General features: G+C 44.5%; 1 long non-coding RNA gene across 1 annotated transcript; it reads left to right on the top strand.

Annotated features, from left to right (window-relative positions):
- The first annotated feature begins 17,536 nt into the window (after positions 1-17,536).
- Positions 17,537-25,096, top strand: LOC133465891 (uncharacterized). The gene is made up of 2 exons (XR_009784774.1): positions 17,537-22,040; positions 22,164-25,096. It is a non-coding gene; the product is annotated as an uncharacterized LOC133465891 (long non-coding RNA).
- Positions 25,097-25,392: the final 296 nt, after the last annotated feature.

Below are 25,392 nucleotides of genomic sequence, written 5' to 3'. Positions count from 1 at the left end.
CTGTTGCTCACAAATACTTCTGTCCTGAGTCTAGCCTCCACTATTCCCCATAACTTCATCAACTGTGGCTAATCAAATGTATTCCTCTATAGTTCCCACAGCTCTGCACATCACCCTTATTCTTAAAAATCGGCACCAGCACACTTTTCCTCCATTCCTCAGGCATCTTCTCCCCCGCTAGAATTCTATTGAACAAGCTGGTCAAAAATTCCACAGCCACCTCCCCTAGATGCTTCCATATCTCCACAGGAATGTCATCAGGACCAACTGCCTTTCCATTTTCCATCCCCTTTAATGCCTTTCTAACTTCACCCTTACTAATCATTGCCACTTCCTGGTCCACCAAACTTGCCTCTTCTGCTCTTCCTTCTCTCTCATTTTCCTGATTCATCAACTCTCCAAAGTATTCTTTCCATCTATCCAGCACACTACTGGCACCAGTCAAAACATTTCCATCTCTATCCTTAATCACCCTAACCTGCTGCACATCCTTACCATCTCTATCCCTCTGTCTGGGCAATCTGTATAGATCTTTTTCTCCTTCTTTAGTGTCAAACCTGGCATACGTGTCATCATATGCCTCTTGTTTGGCCTTCGCCACCTCTACCTTTGCCCTATGTCGCATCTTAATGCATTCCTTTCTCCTCTCCTCGGTCCTCTCAGTGTCCCACTTCTTAGCTAACCTCTTTCCTGTACTTTGAGGTTCAACCACCAAGATTCATTCTTTCCTTTCCTGCCAGAAGATACACCAAGTACTCTCCTGCCTGCCTCTCTGATCACCTTGGCTGTAGTGGTCCAGTCTTCTTGAAGCTCCTCCTGTCCACCGAGAGCCTGTCTCACTTCTTCCCGAAAAGCCGCACAACACTCTTCCTTTCTCAACTTCCACCACATGGTTCTCTGCTCTGCCTTTGTCTTCTTAATCTTCCTCCCCACCACCAGAGTCATTTTACACACCACCATTCTATGCTGTCTAGCCACACTACTACCTTACAGTCAGTAACCTCCTTCATATTACATCGTCTGCACAAGATGTAATCCACCTGCCTGCTTCTACCTCCGCTCTTGTAGGTCACCCTATGTTCCTGCCTCTTGTGGAAAAGTGTTCACTACAGCCATTTTCATCCTTTTTGCAAAGTCTACCACCATCTCTCCCTCCAAGTTCCTTTCCTGGATGCTGTACTTACCCATGACTTCTTCATCACCCGTTTCCTTCATGAACATGTCCATTACAATCTGCACCAATCACGACTCTCTCTGTCTGGGATGCTCAGAACTACTTTGTCTAGCTCCTTCCAGAATTTCTCTTTCACCTCTTGGTCACATCCTACCTGTGGGGCATAGCCACTAATCACATTATACATAACACTCTCAATTTCAAGTTTCAGCCTCATCACTCGAGCTGATACTCTTTTCACCTCTAAGACATTCTTAGCTGACTCTTCTTTTAAAATACCCCTACATAATTTCTCTTCCCATCTACACCATGGAAAAATAATTTAAACCCTGCCCCTAAACTTCTAGCCTTACTGCCTTTCCACCTGCTGTCCTGTACACACAATATATCAACCTTTCTCGTAATCATCATGTCAATCAACTCCTGAGATTTTCCTGTCATAGTCCCAACATTCAAAATCTCAACAGTTCTAGGCTTTGTGCTTTCCTTTTCTCTTTCTGCCGAAGAACCCGCTTTCCACCTCTCGTTCATCTTCGACCCGCAGTAGCTGAATTTCCACCGGTGCCCTGCAGGTTAACGATGACGTTGTTAACCTGGGCCACGACCAATTCGGTATGGAATTCTTTAGATGAACCCTCATATTTGTTTGGCAAAGCCAGATGCCTTTACTGACGCAACCCTCTGGATTTATCCGGACTTGGGACCGGCCTACAGTTTCCACTGGCTTGTGCCCCCCATAGGGCTGCATTGTCTATACATAGTTCATGTTTGTGGCAAAACCTTTTTTTTTTTTTAAAAAAACCAAAACAATTCGATGATACACAGTAAGCCGAAACAGGTTTTTAGATTACGTCAATGGAAAGAGAGACTTGTGTAATGTAGTTCATTATGTTATAGTGTCGAGCCAATACTGATTCCTGTTCTGCCAATGTTTCAAAGTAAAATACATCGGAAAACCTTGTTAGTTAATCGCGACTCTCTTCCTATAGTGGCCGATGGCAGAATGACAGGATGAGGGGAGGGAAAGATAGGTAAGAGGCGAGAAGAGTGTGATTATGGGAACCAAATGCAACCATGAGGTGGCGCCAATTAGCATTTTGTGCAGTGACAAATGACATGTTGAGTACTTATTTTTTGAGAATGACTTTTTTTGGTGATCATTAATCAATCTGATTGTCTCCTCCAGATTCAACACTACAGGCAAAGAGGAGGAACACACTTTAAATGAAGACGATGCCTGTGAATTAAATGTTCAAATTAAGGAGTTAAAACAATTTTTCATTCAATAATCCGTTGCATTGAGTTCTGCTTTTGGAGAATCATCAACACATATGAGTGAGGTGGTATGACAAAATTGTTCAGGGGGTACACAAGAGAAAAAAGGTTGTGAACATCTGGCCTACAATACAGAGTGAAACAGAAAGAAAGAAGAAGAAAGAAGCAATTGCATCATTCAATATTTGAACAGTCCTGTTTTACTGTTATTTTGCGTGGATACACTTTCCAGCATTTATTTGATTCTGATAAAATGGTAAATTCACGTAATATTTTAATCACAGATGCATAGATTTAGTGATTTGTTCCACACCCATTTTGAACAGATGATAGAATTGTGAATTGTTAATTGAGAGAGGCCTTCTGTTGAATCCAGAACGGAATTACAATTTGATTTAAAGAAGGGTGATCTTTTGTGGGGATCATGGTAGTTTTATTGGGAATTTTAGAAAAAAATTGGGTCAACATAGGATTGAAGAAAATGAATAATTAAGGCTAAGAAATCGTGATTAGAAGAGTAGAACACAACAATGGATGGGAAGGTTTATTTACGGTAATGATTATGATTGGCATAAGGTCACAATAAATTAGGAAATCTTAATAGTGTAGCACAGTACATTAAATGATAGGTACTGGTTGATACATTTTGATTGAGTTTATGTCAAACTTTTAGAACTTGGCAGAGTTATTGCTAGGTCACAGTGTCATGAACGGAACAGAGGATAGGACTCAAAAATGCACAACTCCAATTTGTTTTGGAGTTTCACAAAAGAGAGTCACGGCATCAACTTTGCAAGGGTCCATTTTGATTTCACCTGGAGCCAGCACGAACCCCAGAAAAGAAACGGACGCCTTGTGGAACTCACATTTCTCAGCCTTGACACATAGTTCATTCTGCAGTAAGTGCTGCAACACAGAGTGGACATGAATGATGTGAGTCTCCTCATCCGGGGAGAATATCAAAATATAATCCAAATATACAAAAACGTACACATTCAACATGTCACGCAAGACATCATTGACAAAGTTCTGGAAAACAGCTGGAGCGTTAGTTAGTCCAAAAGGCATTACCAAATACTCATAATGTCCCGTTGGTGTGTTGAATGCTGTTTTCCATTCATCCCCCTTCCTTATCCTGACTAGATGATATGCATTTCTTAAGTCTAGAGGGTACCGGTTTTTCACAGTTATGCGTTAAGACCCCAGTAATCGATACAGGGTCGCAGAGTCTTGTCCTTCTTGTCCACAAAGAAAAATCAGACTCCCGCAGGGGATGAAGATGGGCGAATAATCCCGCCTCCCAGTGATTCGTCCACATACTCCTTCATAGCCTTGTGTTCCGTCCCTGAAAGAGAGAATAACCTCCCTCGTGGGGGTGTGGTTCCAGGCAACAAGTCAACAGCACAGTCATAAAGTCTGTGGGGTGGAAGGGATTTGGCCTTAGACTTGGAAAAAACGTCTTTAATGTCCTGGTAACAGGTGGGCACTTGAGATAAGTCAGGATCCCCTAATGGGGTCTGTGGATTGTCATTTGAAACATAGGCCTGAAAATCACATGGAAGCTTGAAACAGTTCTGGGCGCAATTGCTGTCCCATAACATAACCTGCCTAGAGGACCAGTCAATGTGGGGGTTATGTAATTTCAACCATGGGTTCCCTAAAATAAGGTCATGATTCATGGCGTCAAAAACATGAAAACTAATGTGGTCCGAGTGAGAATCAGGAAATGTCAATGTGAGTGTTTGGGTGCGGTGAGTAATCTTGCCCATACAACTGCCGTCAGCAGCATAGGTGTTGCGGTGGCGTTATATTTGAAAGGTTCTAAGGTGCATCCGTCTAACGAGGAGGGAGTTGAGTAAGTTTGTGTCAGAACCAGTGTCAATTGATACAGGTGTATGAATTTCTTGATCAGGAGAGCATAATGTCACTGAAATTTGAAATAATGTCTAATGAAATTTAGACTCACCGCTCCTGTGCCCTGGCTACCAGCACCGGCAACCTTGAAGTGACAGTTGCTCACGGAATGACCCAACTGCCCGCAGTAGAAGCACCGCCCTTCCCTCAGGGAGAGACGGAACCTGCCCAGTTGCATGGGTTCATCCGTGGTGACGCTAGACAGTAGATTGAGAATGGCAACAGGGGATCTGCTTTGGTTTGGCTGGTCACCGAGGCTCGTCCTCCAAGTGTGCGGTGACGCAGCCCAAACTCCATCCAGCTCGCGATCCAAAAGCCTCTGGTCGATTTTTACGGCGAGAGCGATGAGTGTCCAAGTCGGTCGGCAGGTTTAGTGGGACCAAATGATCCTTGACGGCGGGGGATAGTCCTTGAAAAAATGCGTAGAGCAGTGCCCTGTTATTTCACTGACTCTCCGCTGCTAGAATACGAAACTCAATCGCGTAATCTGAAACCCTGCGCTTGCCTTGGTGTAGGGTGACAAGGGAGTGAGCTGCCTCACGATCTGGTGTGGAATATAGAAAAATGTACTCCATAGTCTTTACGAAAAAAGCCCACGAATGACACGCGACCTGACTGACAACAGTAGCCAGTCAGGTGGGAAATGACGAAAGCGATCTTTGCCCTCTCGGTGGGGAAGGCAGCTGCCTGCAGCTCAAAGTGGAGTTTGCACTGAGTGATGAATGGCTTAATACTCCCAGAATCTCCAGATAACCTCTCCGGTCGGGAGAGCTGAGGGCAGACAGCAGCGGAGGTGGCAGGTGGTTGCATGGTAACTGCTTCACATGAAAGCGTTGGTACCGTGGCGGTATCGGGTGTAGTGCCAACTGGTTCCTTCTTTTGAATCATTTTCATAAGAACTTCAAACTATGAGGCCACCTGTCTCATCATATTGTCCTGATGTTCTGATAGTCCCTCTAGTTGAAGGTGGAGGGCAGCAAGCTGCTCATCCTGCTTCAAGAGGCGTTGACCCTGTGCTTGAAGGGCTTTGCGCACCGGGTCTGAGTCTGCTCGGTCCATTTTATGGCCAGGTCATTCTGTCATGAACGGAACAGAGGATAGGACCCAAAAAGGCACGACTCCAAAACAAATGGACAGTTTCAAAAAGAGAGGTTTAATATACGGACAGAGGTCGGTACACAGGCAGGCAATCCAAAAAAGGCAACAGTATCCAAAAACGTGAGGCAAAAAGGCGAGGTCGATAATCGGAACAGGGTCTAGTCTTACTGTTAGTCTGTGACGTGGAAACAAGGAATGCTGGAACGCGACGACAAGGTACAACAAACTGGCGACTGGAAAGAATGAGACACAAGCCATTTATCAACAACACCCAGAAACGCCACCAACTTCTCTGGGCCCGAGCTCATCTAAGATGGACTGATGCAAAGTGGAAAAGTGTTCTGTGGTCCGACGAGTCCACATTTCAAATTGTTTTTGGAAATTGTGGACGTCGTGTCCTCCGGGCCAAATAGGAAAAGAACCATCCGGACTGTTATGGACGCAAAGTTCAAAAGCCAGTATCTGCGATGGTGTGGGACTGTGTTAGTGCCAATGGAATGGGTAACTTAAGCTGCCATCCAAGCAACGTCTTTTTCATGGACGCCCCTGCTTATTTCAGCAAGACAATGCCAAACCACATTTTGCACTTGTTACAGCAGCATGGCTTCGTAGTAAAAGAGTGCGGGTACTAGACTGGCCTGCCTGCAGTCCAGACCTATCTCCCATTGAAAATGTGTGGCGTATTATGAAGCGTAAAATACGACAACAGAGACCGCAACAAATTCCACCAACAAAGCTTCAACAATTAGTGTCCTCAGTTCCCAAACGTTTATTGAATGTTGTTAAAAGAAAAGGTGAGGTAAACATGACCCTGTCCCAGCTTTTTTTGAACGTGTTGCAGCCATAAAATTCTAAGTTAATGATTATTTGCTCCACCTGGACCACCATCTAACCCTAAACATAACCCTAACCCTGCTCCGACTGACCGGGCCAGGTCCTGAGACAGAACCACCGAAGGTGTCTACCCTGCTTTTCTCTTTAAATGGACTCTTATGTCATCTTAATGAACATTGTAAAGCATCTTGCTATCGTAATGAACTTTGTACAGCACCATACTATGTGATAAATGTTGCCCACTCGGCATCCATTGCACCTGGTCATCCTGGTGTCTGCATCTGCAGTCTTTTCTCAAGGTTTATTTTTTTCCCAAATGGGGTTTTGAATTTTAGCGGCACGGTGGACCACTGGTTAGAGCATCAGCCTCACAGTTCTGAGGACCCGGGTTCAATCCCCGGCCCCGCCTGTGTGGAGTTTGCATGTTCTCCCCGTGCCTGCGTGGGTTTTCTCCGGGCACTCCGGTTTCCTCCCACATCCCAAAAACATGCATGAATTGGAGACACTAAATTGCCCGTAGGTATGACTGTGAGTGCGAATGGTTGTTTGTTCCTATGTGCCCTGCGATTGGCTGGCAACCAGTTCAGGGTGTACCCCGCCTCCTGCCCGATGACAGCTGGGATAGGCTCCAGCACGCCCGCGACCCTAGTGAGGAGAAGCGGCTCAGAAAATGGATGGATGGATGGATGGGTTTTGAATTTTTCCTTGCCCGATTGGGGGTTTAGATTAGGAGATGTCGTCAATCATTGCCATCTGTGGGCCTGTTAAGCCCTTTGAGAATCTTTCGTGACGAAGGGCGATACAAATGAACTTGACTTATTTTATTGAAAATTGAAAGCCCAGTGTGTCCGATCTCATATTTCGTTGCAGTCGCCAACTATTTCACCGTCTCTCTCACGGAAATGGACAGAGACTATTGAAGCATGCTGCGCAGCCATGCAGGGGGGCATGACTTTGAGTTGATTTTTAATTTTTTTTGCCATGAACGAATCAGAGATTCTCCAACATGTTGGCACCGTCTGTAAGAAAAGAAATCTCCCTCAATGCATAATGTGAGTAAATGCAAGGCCCTTAAGGAAGAAACCATAAACAGCTGACCAAAAGAGAGCAAAATTATACAATGAATCGTTTGCAAAGTTGGAAGCAGTAATGTGATGAAGTCTTTAAGTCGGAAATGAAATGGACTACTGAAAGCAATCAAGGTCACTGACTGGAAGATGATGGAGCAGGTTGAGGGTCAGTGGCTGGGCATAATCTGGTGGTGACACACTTGTGGTAATTTGAAAATTGGTATTAAGCATGTATCCTGCCCTAGAAGGACAGGAACAAAGGCGAAATGATATGAATGATATACACTTATTAAATATCTGTGAAGTGATACTTTGTTTTTGGCTAATGGGAGAGTTTAATTAAGAACTATTAGTTAATTTCAGAACATCATACTTAGGAGTAAAAGATTTCACTGCGTTAATAAATCGAATATTAATAGTATCAGACTCAGTTATTCATCCATCCATTTTCTGTACCGCTTATCTTCACTGGGGTCATGGGCATGTTGGAGCCTATCCCAGCTATCTTCGGGCGAGAGGTGGGGTACACCCTGAACTGGTCGCCAGCCAATCGCAGGGCACACTCAGTTATTCAATAGATTTAAATTTAGTGGCCATCTGAACATGCCCTACAGTGCCACCAGAAGGTATTCTAACCACTGCACGTTTTTCACATTTTGCTATGTTACAGATGTAGTGTATATTGGCATTTGGATAAAACGAAACTTATTTAAGAAATAAATTCATCAAAGGTGCACGCCGGCGTTCACTTCCGGTTTAGTCAGATAGACGTTTAACGTTAGAATCAAACACACTTTGTCTCGAAAGGGCACCACATCTCTTTTTATATGTATAAAATTTAGGAAAAACGGACTGGTCTTTCTCCTCGCATCACGGGAGGCACGGAGCAGGTATGGTTGAAGAAGATGCACAAAAATAAAGCAAAAAGAGGCGGAAAAAAGAAAATTGTGTTCCCCTCGGGGTGCGCTCGTAACTTTCCTGCCGATTGAACTTGTGGCGGGCCCATTCTTGCTCTCAACTGGCCGGTACAGAATGCTGGTAGTTGCTTACTGAGGCTCCACCAACAGATTGCGGCTAGGAAAAGCAATTGAAGCCGCATGGCTGGTTTCCTCGATCGAAAGAGCCGCCGTCGGGTTGAGGCGGGCGCTTGCGCACGTGGTGGCACCTGGTGGCACCAGAGGTTCACGGAAAGCCAGTGACAACCGAGCCATAGTCATTACATATCCCCCCTTCGTCGGCTCGATTAAGCTCGATGGTGGGTCTTGGCGATGTCTCTTTGGAAGATGGTACAGGTTGGTATGAGGACACACAACAATGCAGTTACCAAAGTACAACATTAGTGCATATCACCCCCCTTATGGCGATAGGCGATGACAACTTCTTACTTTAGGTGTGTGAGTATAGATGTCAATGTAGCTGTGTCTATGTTGTGAGGTCAAGAGGTTACAAAGTTGAAAGAAAAAGCTAACACCAACGTGAATGAAAAATATTTGTAACGTTCTCCCAAAGATAGGTAAGAGGGAGAAGCAAAAAGAGGAACCCAAAAAAAATTTCAGCCCAGCTCCTCAGCAAAACAGAGGGAGTCTGAAAAAAAAAGAAGAAAAAACAGAATCTCATGTTAGGTGTGGAACCTACTCCTGCACAGTTTGAGCTGGGTCAATGTCGGGTTCAGCCATTCCTTTCCTACGGAAGACCTCAGGCAAGCATTTTTGTGCTGTTTGAAAAAATCACAATTTGGCTGTCGTAACTGCCAGACGGCAGGTGGTCCCAAGTGTAATCCTCAATATGAAAAGTGGCATCTTTGAGGGCGTCACTGATTGAGTGAGCGACAAGGAGGGCTTTTCCTCAGAACTCAGAATTGACACACAGATCTGTGAAGCTTGTAAGGAAAAACATGAGGTGGGCCGGATTAGTGGGGCCTGTCAGGGCCGTAGACAGAAAAATTCTGTCTATTGCTAAATTGGGATCAATTTTCATATAGCCTGTCGTTCGTCAACATGTTAGCAATCTGTGTGTTAAACCGTTAGGAGCACAGACAACAGTGTTGTTATGGCCTGCCTATTTTGGTTTAAAGCTGCACTACAATCGTCGAGAACTAAAATGGCTACTTTTAGCGTGTTGCTTAGCGACCAGGAATTGGTTACTTTGTTAGCCATGCGTTGTCATGTGGTGGGATTTTGGACTGCAATTCCCAAAGTTGTGTCTCGATAGTACTAAGGCTACAAGCGTCACCGGTGGGGGCACTGCGGATGCGTTTTATGTCGCTCGTTTTGTTATTAGTTTGCGGCAAAGCAGCGCGTTCGCTTTTGTCTGTGCTTTGGTTGAGCATCTGCGTTGGCAGACTTGGTGTGGCGAGGATGCTGTCACGGAGGTTGGATCTGCTTGATTGGTCCGCTCTCACTGTGTTGACCATCCTTCGTTTCGTGTATGGTGGGCGGACGCTTGTGTGACCCCCCTTTCGTTACGTGAGGCCACGAGCGTCCACGATAATGCAAATGAGCAGGTAAAAAAACGAGGAGAAACCAGAGTTAACCTTGCGCAGTGCGCAAGGAGGAAGAATTGAAAGAGTGGCGGCCAAGGCGAACCCCAGAAAGATCAAACGAAAAGCAGGCACTTATGACATCACGAACAACGCAGAGGAGAAGAAAAAGGCTGGGAACAAGCACAGAAGGAAATGCACATCCCAAGTGGTCATTGCATGTGCAACAGAATAGTTGGGGTCCAAGGCGTTGCCTGGGAAACTAAAGGGTGGGCAAAATGGCACTGAGGTGCACTTTGCAAGGTGTAGAGAAGAAGTGCACGGTAAATCCGAGGTCTCTGAGAAGAGACAAAGAATCAGAATCAGAATCATCTTTATTTTGCCAAGTATGTCCAAAAAACACACAAGGAATTTGTCTTCGGTAGTTGGAGCCGCTCTATTTTGACAACAGACAGTCAATTGACAGAGAATACTTTTGAGACATAAAGACATTGAGAAAAACAGTCACTGCGCAATAAAAGGTTGCTAGTAATCTGGTAATGCCAGTACAATTATTATTATTATGTTTTGTTTTTGTTTTTTGACAATTGTGCAAAAAGAGTCCTCTCGGAATTAGAGCAGTTTCAATGACTAATATAACAATAGTCCGGTGCAATGACCATTGTGCAAAGGGCGCCAAGACTTCAAGGAGTGTATGCAGTTTAAAGTGATTAGTAGTGCGATAATCTGGGACAATGTCGATTGTTCAAATGTTGCAGATACTCCTCAGTCAGTGTGCAAGTAGTGCAGACGCTACTCTGGTATGAGTGGCCAGTATTGGTCAACAACAGATATGCAAATAGTGCAGCGTGGCGAGACTACTACAGTGAGTGCTTGTAATTGGCCTGACAGAAATGTGACAACAAACTCAACACACACAAAATTGGCAGCATGTTGCAATGGAATTGTAGGTTAGCTGTTTAAGAAGTTGATGGCAAGAGGGAAGAAGCTGTTGGAATGTCTGCTCATTCTAGTTTGCGTTGATCGGTAGTGCCTCCCTACGGGAAGGAACTGGAAGAGCTGGTGACCAGGATGTGGAGGGTCCAAGAGGGTTTTGCACGCTCTTGCCTTAGTTCTGGCAGCGTGCAAGTCCTCAAGGGTGGGTAAGGGGGTACCGACAATCTTTTCAGTATTTTTGATTGCCCGTTGCAGTCGGAGCTCGTCCTTTTTTGTAGCAGCACCAAACCAGACTGTGATGGAAGAACACAGGACTGATTCGATGACCGGTATGTAGAACTGCCTCAACAGGCCGTGCTTCAGTTGATATTGATCACCCACTTCAGGTCCTGAGCGACTATAATTCCAAGGAACTTGAAGGTCTTGACGTTTGACACAAGGCAGCTGGACAGCGTGAGGGGCAGGTGGGGCGAAGGATGCCTCCTGAAGTCCACAATCATCTCTACAGTCTTGAGCGTGTTCAGCTCCAGGTTGTGTTGGCCGCACCACAGGTCCAGCCGCTCCACTTCCTGTCGATATGCAGACTTGTCTTTGATGAGGCCGACATGTCCTGTCCTGTTGAAGCAATGCATGAGTAAAAGTCACAAAAGAAGCAGACTGACTTAACAGCCACTGAGAGTGGTGGCCAGCTAAGCAGGAAAGACACAAACAAGGCATGCATGACAGCTGAATAGGTGGACCAATGATTAGGGACAGGGCCCATCATATGCGACTCAGAGGGTCCAATTCTGCTTTTCTGTTTTAAGGGAAGGGACCGTTGAGTTCTGGAAAAGTGTGCCAATTGAAAAATACCCTAACATCAAACGAGCTGCGCTTAAGATACTGTCCATGTTTGGGTCAACGTACGTCTGCGAGTCTGTGTTTTCTACCCTGAAACATGTGAAATCAAAGCATCGATCTGTTCTGACTGACACTCATTTGAAAGAATTGCTTAGAGTGGCAACAACAGAATACAAGCCAGATTTGAAGAGGATTGTTCAAGATAAGGAATGCCAGAAGTCTCAGCATAGTAAGAGAAAGATGTTATTGAAAATTATTCTATTATTGTTTGTGGACTTGCTTGAACTGAGAGTTTGTGTGTGTGAGACAGTGCACACAATGTTAACTGTTGAAAATTACTGATATTATTATGTTGGTGTGGTTATTTTCATTAGATCTGGCTGAGCAGAGGTCTGTGTATGTGTGCATACATTATTAAAAGATGATGTTCATGTGTACCCGTGTATGTGGCTCTTTGCAGTAACACAGAAAAAAAAGTGGCTCTTAGTCTCTGACTAGTTGGCCACCCCTGCTCTAGTGTGTTTCGGCATTCGTAGGGGTCTCCGCACCAGTGCATAAATCTCACACCTAGTATTGTTAATTAATGGCATGAAACGACTTAGCAGATCTTGTCCAATGAACAAAGATACTGACTTGACAGGTGACATGAACACGGGATGAATTATGGAATGTGGCCCTATTGTCCAATGTAATGACATGAGCAAGTCTAATTGGGTGTTCACTAAGGCAAAGGCGCAAATTCTCATTTCGCAGTGTTGGAGGTTGAGTGTACGACCCTCCTGCTGTAATTTTTCACGCAATAAGTCAAACACGTCCTCGGACATGACTGTGATGTCTGCTGCAGTATCCACGAGTCCGTCATATTGGAACGTACGTTCAAGTGTGGTTGTCAAGTAAAATTTCCCTGACGTGTCATTAACGGTTAGATTACCTAGAAGACGTCGAAATGGTTGTTTGTCTTTTTTGTTTGACAAGTTGCCGGAGTCGTTCGGTGACTGTTGATCTTTATTTGACACACTGGGTTTTCGCCTGTGCCGATGAGGCTTGTCACGCTCAGGCGAACAGGACCGGGAGCCTGTTTTTACCGGTTAAAGGTTTTGGGGCGTGTCATTATTTTGCTATCTCAAACCCAAAATATTGTGATCCCACAGCTTTGTGTTGGTCTTTTTATGTTTAGCGAAGCCTTTAGCGGCTAGGTTGCGCAGTTGTGAGCTGGACAGCCTGCGAGGGCATGCTGCCACTCCCAAATGGTGTTTAACATTGAGTTGCATGTTTTCAACAAAAAGCATTTAAAAATGTATGTCTTCTTCCATGTTCGGTTCGTTTAGAAACCCGAAATATGCTTTGCGTAAATGACAGTAATAAGCTTGTGGCTTTTCGAGGCTCCCCTGTTTAACAGTAAGAGCGGCCGGTAAGCCGGTTACGGGTCGTCAAATTTGCGGGACAAAGCTGGACAAAGGGCTTGATAGTTTGACAATACATGTGCCGGTTGTCGTTCCATTACTCACGTCTCGACTAGAAGTGACCTTGATAAGGTACAGTTATCCTCTGTGGTAGCAAATGGGAATCGTTTAAGGTAAAATTCAATGTCTTTAAGGTATGCTGCCGTGTCATGGGAGCCGTCAGTTTTAGGTTCAAATCTCGGAATGTTGTGCGTAAATTTGTGTAAGTCTTTTAAGCTCATAGCTGTAGAGACACCAAGAAAAGTGACTGATGAATGGGAGTCTTTAAGGCGGGCTCTACCTGGCGCGACGGGCTCTCTAGGCTTTACCAGAGTCAGAGAGGGGATCTGCGAAGTGGCACGGGCCTTTGACAGTATCCCAGGGAGGTCTGGACCAAGCTCTGGGAGAGGTTCGTCGAATCTGTGAAGCAGACAGGCAGGTGTGCTCTCATTGATTTCATCAGACACTGTTTGCTGTAGGAAGATTTCTGATAACACCCAAGGCCAGAGGTACCTTCTGCTAAACATATATATCAAAACCTTCTGCTGAACAGTCCTAACGAAACCTTCTGATGTGAATAAAAGGAGTTAGCTCAAATAAACGAGGTGTGTCATTCAGTGAACCTGCACTCTGGTGTACAGTTGATTGAATGCACCCTGAGACTCAGCACTTTGGTGTCTTATTTTTTTCCTTTCTTTTTGGACAAAGAAAACAAACACGCAAGGACGATTGAAGGTTCCATGATCTATTGAACATTGACATTATATTACGTCCTTAACAGATGGTGACCCTGTGTCGTGGTTTGTCCGATAGGAGAGGTTAATTTTGGTCATCAACTACTTGCCCTGGACTCACAAACAGAGCGCTCACAAAGCAGAGACCTTTTTAACAAAATTCTGCACATTGACAATTACCAAATTATTTGTGAGTCCGAGACAAGTAATTTTTTCTAATCCTAAATTTTGTGTGACTCGCGAGATAGAGAAATCCTACAACAAAGGTTGTGGAAGGTTAGCCTCCAATCACGACAGATTGGAGAAGGTTATCCCCCAGTGACGACTGGGGAAGGTTATCCCCTGACGACGGTCAGGGAAGATTTACCACTATTAAAAGGTAAATATTAGAAGTGAAGGATCCCTCTGGTTAGAGACCAGGGAAGGTCTTGCAGGACAAGAATAATACAGTGTTATTTATGTGTAGAAAATTCTTTCAGGCATTTTTAGTACACGCCGAAAGAACTATTAGAAGAATTCCGAAGTGAATTAAAAAGATGTATGAAGTGTGGGGAAACCCCAAGGAGAAAGGCGCCACTTGTGGTAGACACTTCCTTTCTCACATTTGAAATATCTGTCACTGAGACATTCACTTTTCTACAAATTCTCCCCATATTTATATGATGGAAGGAAATTTTTCGGCACGGTGGGTGACTGGTTAGAGCATCTGCCTCACAGTTCTGAGGATCGGGGTTCGATTCCCGGCCCCGCCTGTGTGGAGTTTGCATGTTCTCCCCGTGCCTGCGTGGGTTTTCTCCGGGCACTCCGGTTTCCTCCCACATCCCAAAAACATGCTTGGTAGGTTAATTGACAACTCTAAATTGCCCCTAGTTGTGAATGTGAGTGCGAATGGGTGTTTGTTTGTATGTGCCCTGCAATTGGCTGGCAACCAGTTCAGGGTGTACCCCGGCTCCTGCCCGATGATAGCTGGGATAGGCTCCAGCACGCCCGTGACCCTAGTGAGGAGAAGCGGCTCAGAAAATGGATAGATGGATGGAAGGACATTTTGACAAACATTGTCAATTGGTAGAAAAACCCGAATTGGTATTGGGAGATTCAGGTCACGAAGGGGGAAAAGGTGGCAATTCACAAAGTTACTGTTACATTATACGGGACTAAGGTATGTAGGGGAGAAGAAACAGAAAAAGGAAAGAGAGAAAATAAGTAAGTGATTTGATAAAAAAGAGGAAGAAGGACAAATCAGAAAGACTGAGCCTTTGCTTCCTGAGTTTCACCGTCTAAAAGACAGACTAGTTGTAGAAATAAAACTTCTAAAAAACAAAAAAACGTCCGTCTTTAAGAAATCCGCAGTGAACTCTAAAATCGCTGAAAAAGAACAAACTCTGTGTACAGTGATCAATGTACTTGCATTGGTGGGGATGATTGAACCAAAAGATGATGCCATGATTATGGCATGACAAAAGGAAAAAAGAGAAAGAAAGGAGGATGAAATTGAAAAAAATAATAATAAATAAAAAAATAAAAAAAACACGATATGCGCAGGCACCACAAACTTCCTCACTATACCCAGAACTAAGAGTACTTCACTTTATGAAAAGATGGATAGACAAAAAGACTTCTGAAAACAGTGAGATAGAACAAATGCAGAAAACCTTGCATCGAAGGCGCTGCCAAAGAAAATATGTCACAAAAAAAAAAAACAGGCACTATTGTCATGGCACCACAGCTACTGTCGCAGGACCTGACGTGGGCCACTTTGCTACTACAGCAGCAGACTAGAGGGGGGTCGGAGGTGGTTTCAGGGGTCACTCCCGCGGCGCAAAGTCCATAAGTTGCTTTGTATGTGGAAAAACTGGACACGTTGCACGTGTCTGTCGAGGCCCTGCTGATGCACAGAGTAACTACAGTAACTACACTTATGGACAAGAGGGACACACTGACAACTGTTGTCCCAACCTGCTGCCCAGAGGACGTGGTGAAACAACAGGACGAGGCAGGGGAAATGTGCCAAAGAGACATTTTACAGAAATGTAATGCTGCCATTGTCTGTGCAGTACACAGACTTGACATTGTGTTTCCAGATGAAACCATGCTGCTGGCCAAAGGAGACCTGCGTACACATGTGCTGGCATTTACCTGATGGCGACTACCAGTGTGGTTGCCTCGGTTACGCGCTCTCTAGTATTGCTTTTGTTTTTGTGTTTTTCGTTCGTCTTTGGAGACATTACATGACTCACTTACACAAGGGGAGACTTGCTAACCATCAATGTGGCTACTCCGGACTTTCTTTCACCAACTTTCGCAAATCCGCTCAGTTTTTTCCCCGAGTTACTTACCGGAGCGGCGTCCGCGGTTTTCGGCGCATGGAGGCGGAGGTCGATTGGCGTTCTAACGCTCGCCGAACAAGTGTAGTATATTTTAATAGTAACACAATCAGAGTTCCTTTGGGAGGGTCAAAGGGTGGAAGACCTGTATTCACTCAAACTGTCTTTTCTTTGTACGTCTAAATCCTTAAATCAGTTATATGGATAGTGGGATTTCCGGCTAGTCCTTGACCGAAACCTGACTGGTATTTACAACCGGGGTCAGGTCATCAGAGAGGACTGGTTTTCATTATCGCAACCAAATTGACAGAGTAAAGACACACCCGCAGGGGAGTGCAAGTCCAAATATGGTCATGAGGAACGGCCCTCTCACGGGTGCCCCAAGGAGGGACTAATTCCACGCCCAGAGAATTAAACCTTGATAAACTGAGATGAAGGGGTTTTTCGGGGGCTTTTTCGTCGTTCTGACAATGAAGCAGCTGCTATGACACTAAGACCTGTTCAATAAATTGAATTAGCCCAAACGCCAAGTGTCTCGAAGTCTTCATTCACCCCATGCCAGACGGAAGTCGAAGTTCTCCCGGGAGATCAATCGACTCGGAAGCACAGGTGCAAAAAATAAACCACATAAGTGGCGTCACGAACAGGATTCTTTGCGGCGCGGCCAAGAGTCAGCGACGCTGGGTCGCTTCAGATTTCATGCCGGCTAAAAAGGTGAGTCTTTTCTCACTGTTGGAATCTGACGGCCGTGCGCCGCTGACGCGAGTGGCTTTTGCGCTGTATTGAAATCGACAAGTGGGCACGTCCCTGTGTTTCCGTGTCGGCGGGGGGGTGTTGAAGTATTCGTCTAAATTTTTTTTGTTTTTACTGGTATTTTGGACCCACGAAGGGGAAGGCCCTTCTATAATGAATGATTTCGACACGCAGTGATGTCAAAATAAGTTTTAAAGTGTTAACAGTAGAATGCTCGATTTGGGACGTGCGCTTAGTTTCAGAACGGATGTGTTCATGCGGAGCTCGTATGCTGGCATGAGTTCAGTCAGGCCGTTAAATTAGCAAGGCACGTCACCAGATGAGTACCATAGCCCATAGTCGTTAAGTACCGATTGAACACAACCTGGCCAGGTTACTATTTAGCAGAATGAGTGTGCAAGCGTAGTCTGAGAGAAGTGACGTCGGCGAGCCATGAGAGGCCGCCAAAAGCTAGCCAGACGCGGGAATTGGATTAAGTTATCACACGACGTTCTTGGTGGGAAGATGAGGAAACACGCCCACGTATACGGTGGGGCCAAAGTGGGGTGCAGACTGCATAACACAATTTCGAAGGTTCGACTCCTGTCGGTTTGGTTATGCTAATCTGAGGCTAAAACGTCATTCCAGTGTGAGCAAATTAAGGAACGGACGAGGTGAGCTCTATTTGGGAACGAAAGAGACTTCATAGTAGTTCTAGAAGAAGCCCCGTGGAACTAATTGTGTGTGATACGGATACTCTGTGTGATACGACTTATTAATTGTGTACACAATATGAAGAAAACCCTAGAACTATAATAAATATAATTATAAAAATATATATGTAAACAGCTATAAAGCGCTCTAAAAGGGTACCCATTATCGTTATAAAAAAATACAAGTAAGGTATGATAAATTAATATAGATATATATATACAACGCGGATGCCGGGCGGCCGTGAATACGTCAGAATTGCATCGTGCTGTTCCATTTCCGGGTCAAAAAGAGCTGGCCAGTGTTCCCAGGGAAGCAGCCGAGACATGACCCTGGATGTTTTTGTTGGCATGCACGCTTCGCGCTAGGAATACAGGCGGTTGAATTGGTGTGGCCGCTCCTGAGGTTACGGAGCCGTGGCACACTTCGGGCTGCACACGGAGTTTGAATGAAGGGCGAACAAAGTGCTGGTTTGGATAGTATGTTATGAGCAGGAGGTGAAATGTAAGAAGTGGATGAGAATGTATTTTAGTGTGTTACGAGTGAATCATGAGGTGTGTATGTGCGGGATTTTATTGCGTGTGCGGAGGGCGGAAGCAGCCCAATGTGTTCAACAGAGGTAATTAATGTGATATGTGGCGGAATGAAATAGAAAGTCAGTTGTCAGCGGGCATGGAAAGGAAGAAGTATCAAAAGAAACGAGTCGAATTTAGAAGTGGGTGAGAAATGTGGAAAAAGGAAAATAAGATAGAAAGGCAGAAATGTACGTTGTTTCACGTAACAGATGAGTTTCGGAAGGAAGAAAGAGAGGTTGTTTTGAAAGGAAAAGATGAAAAAAAAATTTGATGCTTAAAGAGCATGGGAGGTGATAGATGATTGGGAGAAGCACATTAACGCATACGATGGCTTTAAACTTGTTTATGCCTAGAAGAGGAGTAATGAAAAATGTGTTAACTTGTGTGTCAGAGGGAATCATTTTGTGTCTTTACGGAATGGCACACAAAAAAAGTGGCAGGATGGGTATAATTGTGAATATACAGGGAGGCTGTGATTTTTGTAATTGGATATACATAGAAGTTCCTGTTTGGGGCAAACCGTCCATCCATCCATTTTCTGAGCCGCTTCTCCTCACTAGGGTCGCGGGCGTGCTGGAGCCTATCCCAGCTGTCATCGGGCAGGAGGCGGGGTACACCCTGAACTGGTTGCCAGCCAATCGCAGGGCACATACAAACAAACACCCATTCACACTCACATTCACACCTACGGGCAATTTAAAATTGTCAATTAAAATGTTTTTGGGATGTGGGAGGAAACCGGAGTGCCCGGAGAAAACCCACACAGGCACGGGGAGAACATGCAAACTCCACACAGGCGGGGCCGGGGATTGAACCCGGGTCCTCAGAACTGTGAGGCTGACGCTCTAACCAGTCAGCCACCAGTCGGCCATAATTAAGAAAATTATGCGAGGTACACCAGTCAACTAAAGACATCCTTACAATAGTTGATACAGTCTAGTGACTATTAATACAGCATAGCGAATGCAACTCTTTTCATTCACAGAATTGAAGGATATGCCATAGAGGGGTCAAGATTAAGTTGCTACTTATGGTACATACGTCATGAGACTGTGCCTCATTTGCATCATGTACAAGGGAAAGTGTGGAGTACATGTTTTTGAGAATGGCTAATATGGTATGAGGATTAATCTGTTTGATTGTCTCCCAGATTCAGCACAAGAGCAGGGAAGACAAAGAGGATTTTTCCATCTGTCGGGCAAGTTAATTTTGAGGAGGTTTATTTATTTGCATTCTATCCCCTCAATCAGGTTGATTACAACAATTTGTGGACAAGCGGAGAGCTACTTTTTGAGCTAAAGGGACAAATTTATCAGGGATAGGATTCTTAGATTTCTAAAAAGAAGATAACATTGTTGCCCCAGTTATTGGGGACTGATTCCTTACAGCGGTTGGGAAGGCTTGGTCAAGGCATTGATCATGTGAGACATAAAGTAATGATACACAAAAGGGGTAATCGGGAAGCACCATATATAGATTAATAAATACAAGTTAAGGTTGATTGAGGAAATAGCAGACAGAATAATCTGGGAAGTCCTGCGGTGCCCTGCGCCCTAAAATAGCCTGGAACTTGCACTAAAATGTTAAATGACCGGACATCGGCATCCCAGCTAGGGGGCCCGTTTTACAACTGGTGCGTGTGCAAAGTTTACGATAGGCAGGGCTTACGTCTGAGGATAAGAGACAGAGGTCAGGAGGGTTGCAACTCAGAGACAACTGTAAATAGGAAGAAAAGAACAAAGGTTAGACTTAAAAATCTTCCGCTGACTTAATTGAACAAGCGAGAAAGTAAGCGGATATAAACCAAATTTAGAAGCTATGACAGAAACGCCGTTTACTGAACAGGTGACTATGGGAGGCTCGGTCGTGCTAGCGTGACCTTATTGACAAGTGAAAACCCAGTGTGTCCCCTCTCATATGCTGTTACAGCCGCGGGTCGGTCGCCGGTTTCGGCTTTTCAGTTTATCCACAAAAATAACAAAGACATAAGCAATGCCGTAAAAGCCAGGAAGGGGGGCGCAACTGTTATTATTTGTCACGAGAGACTGAGAGACTCTTCAACCAGACGATTGCATCTATATGAAGGATGTTTCTCATGACAGAAAGAGAGCCAAGGAAAGGACTTTGTGGTGGAGACGGCGAAAAGCTGGAAAGGCAAAGAGCAGCTGAATGGTCCTGTGTCTCCACGTTTACCAAGCGGATTGGAACAATATGATGAAAAGTCTGTTTCAGTGGGGGACAAAGTGGACACATCTCAAAGTCATCAATGATGCCGTGTGGCGGAGGTCGGAGTCGGTCGGTGATCAGTGGCTCGTCGGAAGATGGTGGGGACACACTTGAGGTAATTTGGTAATTGGTATTAAGCAGGTCACCTGCCCTTGAACAGCAATAAAGGGTAAAGGCTAGGCAGGGCATATATTTAGGAGTTTTCAGTATAAGGAGGGTTAAATTTTACTTAAGAGTCAGAAATCTCCCTAGTCAGTGGGGTGGGCAGAGGCACTAGATAGGATTGTGGGAGAAATTATGGCTAGAAATATTTTTGCCATTATGGGAGTATGAGGTCATGCAGTCCTCAGATAGAATTCTACTTCAAAATTTATATTAAACGTCAGTAGGGGTTGAAAGAGAGAGGTCAGAAAGGAGCAGCCCTCCTACTTGATTTCACCTACCATTGGTTAATGAGTCTGTTAGTAGTTTGTTAGCAAAAGCCTCCTACGCTGCACATGTAAATACCGATGGACCAAGACCATCTACTGTATTTGGGCCCTAGGGGGTAATATACAAAGGGGGGCATTGATCGATTAATTAATCTGGTCTGACGTGGAAGAGGGTGACTTGATTTGCGGATTTGTCAGATGTGATATTGGAAATTAGGCAAAAAGCAATGAAGGATACCTGTAGACTGGTAGAGGGATCAGGGGGAAATTATGCGCAGTGACATGGGTGTAGCAAGCCGTTTCTTGTACACCCGGGGAGTAATAATCAGAAATCAGTCGGTACCAGAGCTATTTTTAAATTGGTCAATCGAGCAGGAATATAGCGGTACTGAGGAGGAAAACCACGTGTAGTGATTGTAATAATTAGTTCAAACCGATCAACTTTCAAATACTAGTTACGTGATGGCAGGGGAGAAGGCGGTTTTTGCCCAAACAGGAACGAGGAAAGAGGGATATTAATTGCGTTAAAAACAAAAGCCTCAGGAGGCTGCCCAAGTTTCATAGCTCGCGAATTACAAATTTAGATCCGCGGATTGGGTAAGCACACAAAATCTTCCAAAGGGGTTGGTTGGGAATTACGAGTCAACCAATATATATTCTGTGTTCAATGCTTATGGTTTGTGGTCAATGTTTATGGTTTGTGTTAAATGTTTACGTTTTGTGTTAAATGTTTGTGTTGTGTTGATTAAAAGCAGAAATGAAGCACCACTGGGTCAAATTCACTCATGTGGAGAAGGCTTTTATGCACTTTGTGGGGTCATCTGAGACTACCATGTTTATGACGACCAGGACATTGTGACAGACAAGTGGGTAAGGTCTACACAGACTGTTGACTAATAGACCTTTGTGACGGTGTACATAAGGACACGGGGAAGACTCTGCTTTTTGACTCTGATTTGTAGACATAACTATATTTTTTACAGGACGCCCAGGAGGATGGAGGGTGACAGTGTTGATTTATTGCAGGTTATGGGAGTGCTGACTTAACGCCGATTCTTATGTGATTCTTGGGCTATTGACATTGCCGCTGTTGGGAAACGTGTTAACAATGAATTATCAGTGTTAACATGTGATTCGTTATTTATGGAAATAATATCAATGTTTGGTGACCATTGTCGACTTGGCCCTTCTCTGGAATATGAAGGCAGAGATTCTGGAGTCCTGGCAGGAACATCTTTTGCAGAGGTATGATTCATTTATTAAAGGACTTGTTTACAGGACTCGTCAGCTGGGCCTCTGCAACGGGGAGATGACCTGTTTAAATGTGGATGGTGGTTTTTATTCCTGTTGTTGTGTATTTGCCTCTAGGAACTTTGCTGTAATGCATCCCACCCGTACCATCTACGGCCGGCGGACCGGAGACAGCTGTCGAAGAAGGGTTCCGTGACCCGGATAAAGTGGACACATTGATGCGTAATGTATCCGAACGGGAGGTAAGTAGTCCAATTCTGAGCTTTGATTCAACATTATACTGATATTGGAGGTTGCTAGTTTATGCAGGTTCATCACAGGATGTTGGATGGAGGAGAGCTTAGGAAGACACTGTGCATGCATGACTGGTGGGATACAGAGTAGGACCAATATTGGAATGTCTAATACAATACTATCGAAGGAGTTCACCTGATATGGTAGTAAGTACCTTAGCGTGACACTGACGGTAAGTATGATATGAGTGGTAATGAATAATACGAAACAGCTATTGACACCCCTGTAAAGGTTATGATTTAAAAAGTGACAGATATATGGAAGTTGGCATGAACAATAAATATAGAGTAACTATGGTATAATGAGCTATTAGAGTCTGGGGGCTAATATGGATTTGATGACGCAGTCGGGTCCGAACTAGGGTCTCTACGAGGTACGGAACTAAAAGGGGAATGATGTGAAAATTAACGCAGATTTAAGTTACAGGACGACGGGGGGGTAAGATATTGCAAGCCGCTGCGGATGATTAGGGGAGCGTGCCAAGAATCCACCGAATTGGGTGAGGTAAGTCACGAGGGCAGGGACTAGCCCATGCCGCAAGTGGGGTGAGAAGTGGGAAATTAGGAAAGAAGAGGGGTTGGGGCACCTGTTAAATAAATGGTAGAAATTATCATAGTTTGGCTTAGTTTGCATTAATATTATGGACAATTTTGATGGAAAGAATTGCGCAACAAAGAAGTCTGCGGAAGAATAAACCTAGGGTAATACTAGTCACTGGCAAGTCAAAGGGACGACGGAGTCCTGTACGTACTTAAATTCCATGTTTCAGGTGGTTTGTAAAAACGTTACTAGTATCGTGTGAATGTGTAGAAGTATGAATGTATACGACCGGATTGCAAGTTACAACTGGGTTTGGAAGCAGGTGCAAGAATCCTCCGCCCCATGTGGGTAAAAGTTTGAGGAGTACCAAACCCCAGACATTCAGTGTCACCCTGTCATTTTGAATAGTCAGTATTTAGGTCACTCGAGGTGCAAATAAACTGACTTCCAAATTCACAAAATAAGGAAAAATAACAGTAAAACGGATTCAAAAGAACGCTTAACGTGTAAAGACTGGAAATATGTTCAACTCCAAACCCCTTACAAAATGAAACATTTAAACACATGGATAACCAAATACGATCTTGCGGGCCAGCTAAATTCTAAAAATTGGTTCAACGTCGAGATGAAATAAAAGTCGACATAAAAATAATAGAAAAAAGAGGGATATGACGACGTAGTTGTCTGGCTAAACATGGTGTCTAAAATAGAAAAAGGAAGTAAGAAAAAGAAGGACTTAGAAAATGGATGGAAAAGGCCTTCAGTGACATTAAACAACATCTGGTGTCCAGTAACGCGCTGGCCCTTCCAAATTATGATAAAACATTCATTCAAATGGTAGAGTATAAAAGCTATTACATGACCTCCGTACTTACGCAACAATGCGGTGATAAACTAAGACCAAGAGCTTATTTTTCGACTAAATTAGACAGCGTGATGTGATAATGGCCGGCACGGTGGACGACTGGTTAGAGCGTCTGCCTCACAGTTCTGAGGACCGGGGTTCAATCCCCGGCCCCGCCTGTGTGGAGTTTGCATGTTCTCCCCGTGCCTGCGTGGGTTTTCTCCGGGCACTCCGGTTTCTTCCCACAGCTCAAAAACATGCATTAATTGGAGATTCTAAATTGCCCGTAGGTGTGACTGTGAGTGCGACTGGTTGTTTGTTTGTATGTGCCCTGCGATTGGCTGGGAACCAGTTCAGGGTGTACCCCGCTTCCTGCTCGATGACAGCTGGGATAGGCTCCACCACGCCCGCGACCCTAGTGAGGAGAACCGGCTCAGAAGATGAATGGATGTATGGACGTGGTGATGGAAGTTAGGTCATTTTCTTGGCTCAGATTCCTTCATGCAAGTGTGTTACAAAATAAAAATAATATCCAGCGGTGGTACGCGTAGGAGTCATATCCGCAGGGGTTTGGAGGCATACAGCGATGCAAGGGGGGTATTATCACTTACGGATTAAGCAACTGCCACTACCGTGTCTGCCTCAGATGTGTAGAACTGACTGCCCTCCATATGTTGTACTGTTAGATATCCATTTGAAAATGGGTTGGATTAAGGTTGATTTTGTTGCAAAATACTGGCAGATGTTTTTGTTCTTCCAGGGGTGGTCTGGAGCTGTTCGGGGTCCCGCGTGTATAAACCTGGACTCTGGGACAATTTCATGGACTGTGATTATGGACAGCGGGCCCTGGGCTGCAGGGGTTACAGTTTCTTCAACAATGACATGAGCTGTAGACCATATGGAGGGAGACCACCTTTAGGATTTTTATTTTGTGTGTATTTTGATATGTGTGCTTCCACAGTTCTTTTTTGTGTTTTACACTGTTTTTTGTTCATTTATTTCAATGTTTGTATTATTCTGTTGTGTATGGTTTACCATCCGAGTCAGGGTCCCTTTGGGTGTTTTGATGTACGGGGCTCTGAAGGACACTTGATCTGACTCTCGCTCTTTTCCTCGTCTCATTTGAGAGAGGTTTTTCGACCGAGAGCCGCGAAACCTTGGCGCTTCCACGAGGCTGCGCGTACAAATTGATAAATTTGGGATTGGCTCCTTTTTGATAGCGGGGAGGAGATTTGGTTTGTTTGGCTGTTTGGTACGCACGTGTGGCCTCAGGGGGCGACAATGAGACGCAGGGAGTGATTCAGCCTTATTAGAATAATTGTTTTTCCTAGTAAATGGTTAACCTTAAATAAATGCCTTGGAGCATGATAGATTTTCTTGACCAAGTAGATTCTTCCAAATTGTAGATAATAGGTTAACTTTTTGGACAAATGCTGGTTTGTTGTTTCTGGCCAGGTGTCATTTGCTAACTCTAGGTTTTGTAATGAGTTTGGGGATCTCATTAAAGGGGGGTTATGGAGTATATTTTAATAGTAACACAATCAGAGTTCCTTTGGGAGGGTCAAAGGGTGGAAGACCTGTATTCACTCAAACTGTCTTTTCTTTGTACGTCTAAATCCAAGGACATCCTTAAATCAGTTATATGGATAGTGGGATTTCCGGCTAGTT

The sequence above is a fragment of the Phyllopteryx taeniolatus genome, chromosome 16 (assembly GCF_024500385.1).
Source record: "Phyllopteryx taeniolatus isolate TA_2022b chromosome 16, UOR_Ptae_1.2, whole genome shotgun sequence".
Classification (NCBI taxonomy): Eukaryota; Metazoa; Chordata; class Actinopteri; order Syngnathiformes; family Syngnathidae; genus Phyllopteryx; species Phyllopteryx taeniolatus.
Note: the sequence above shows the minus strand (reverse complement) of the source record. Positions and strands in the feature narration are given on the sequence as shown.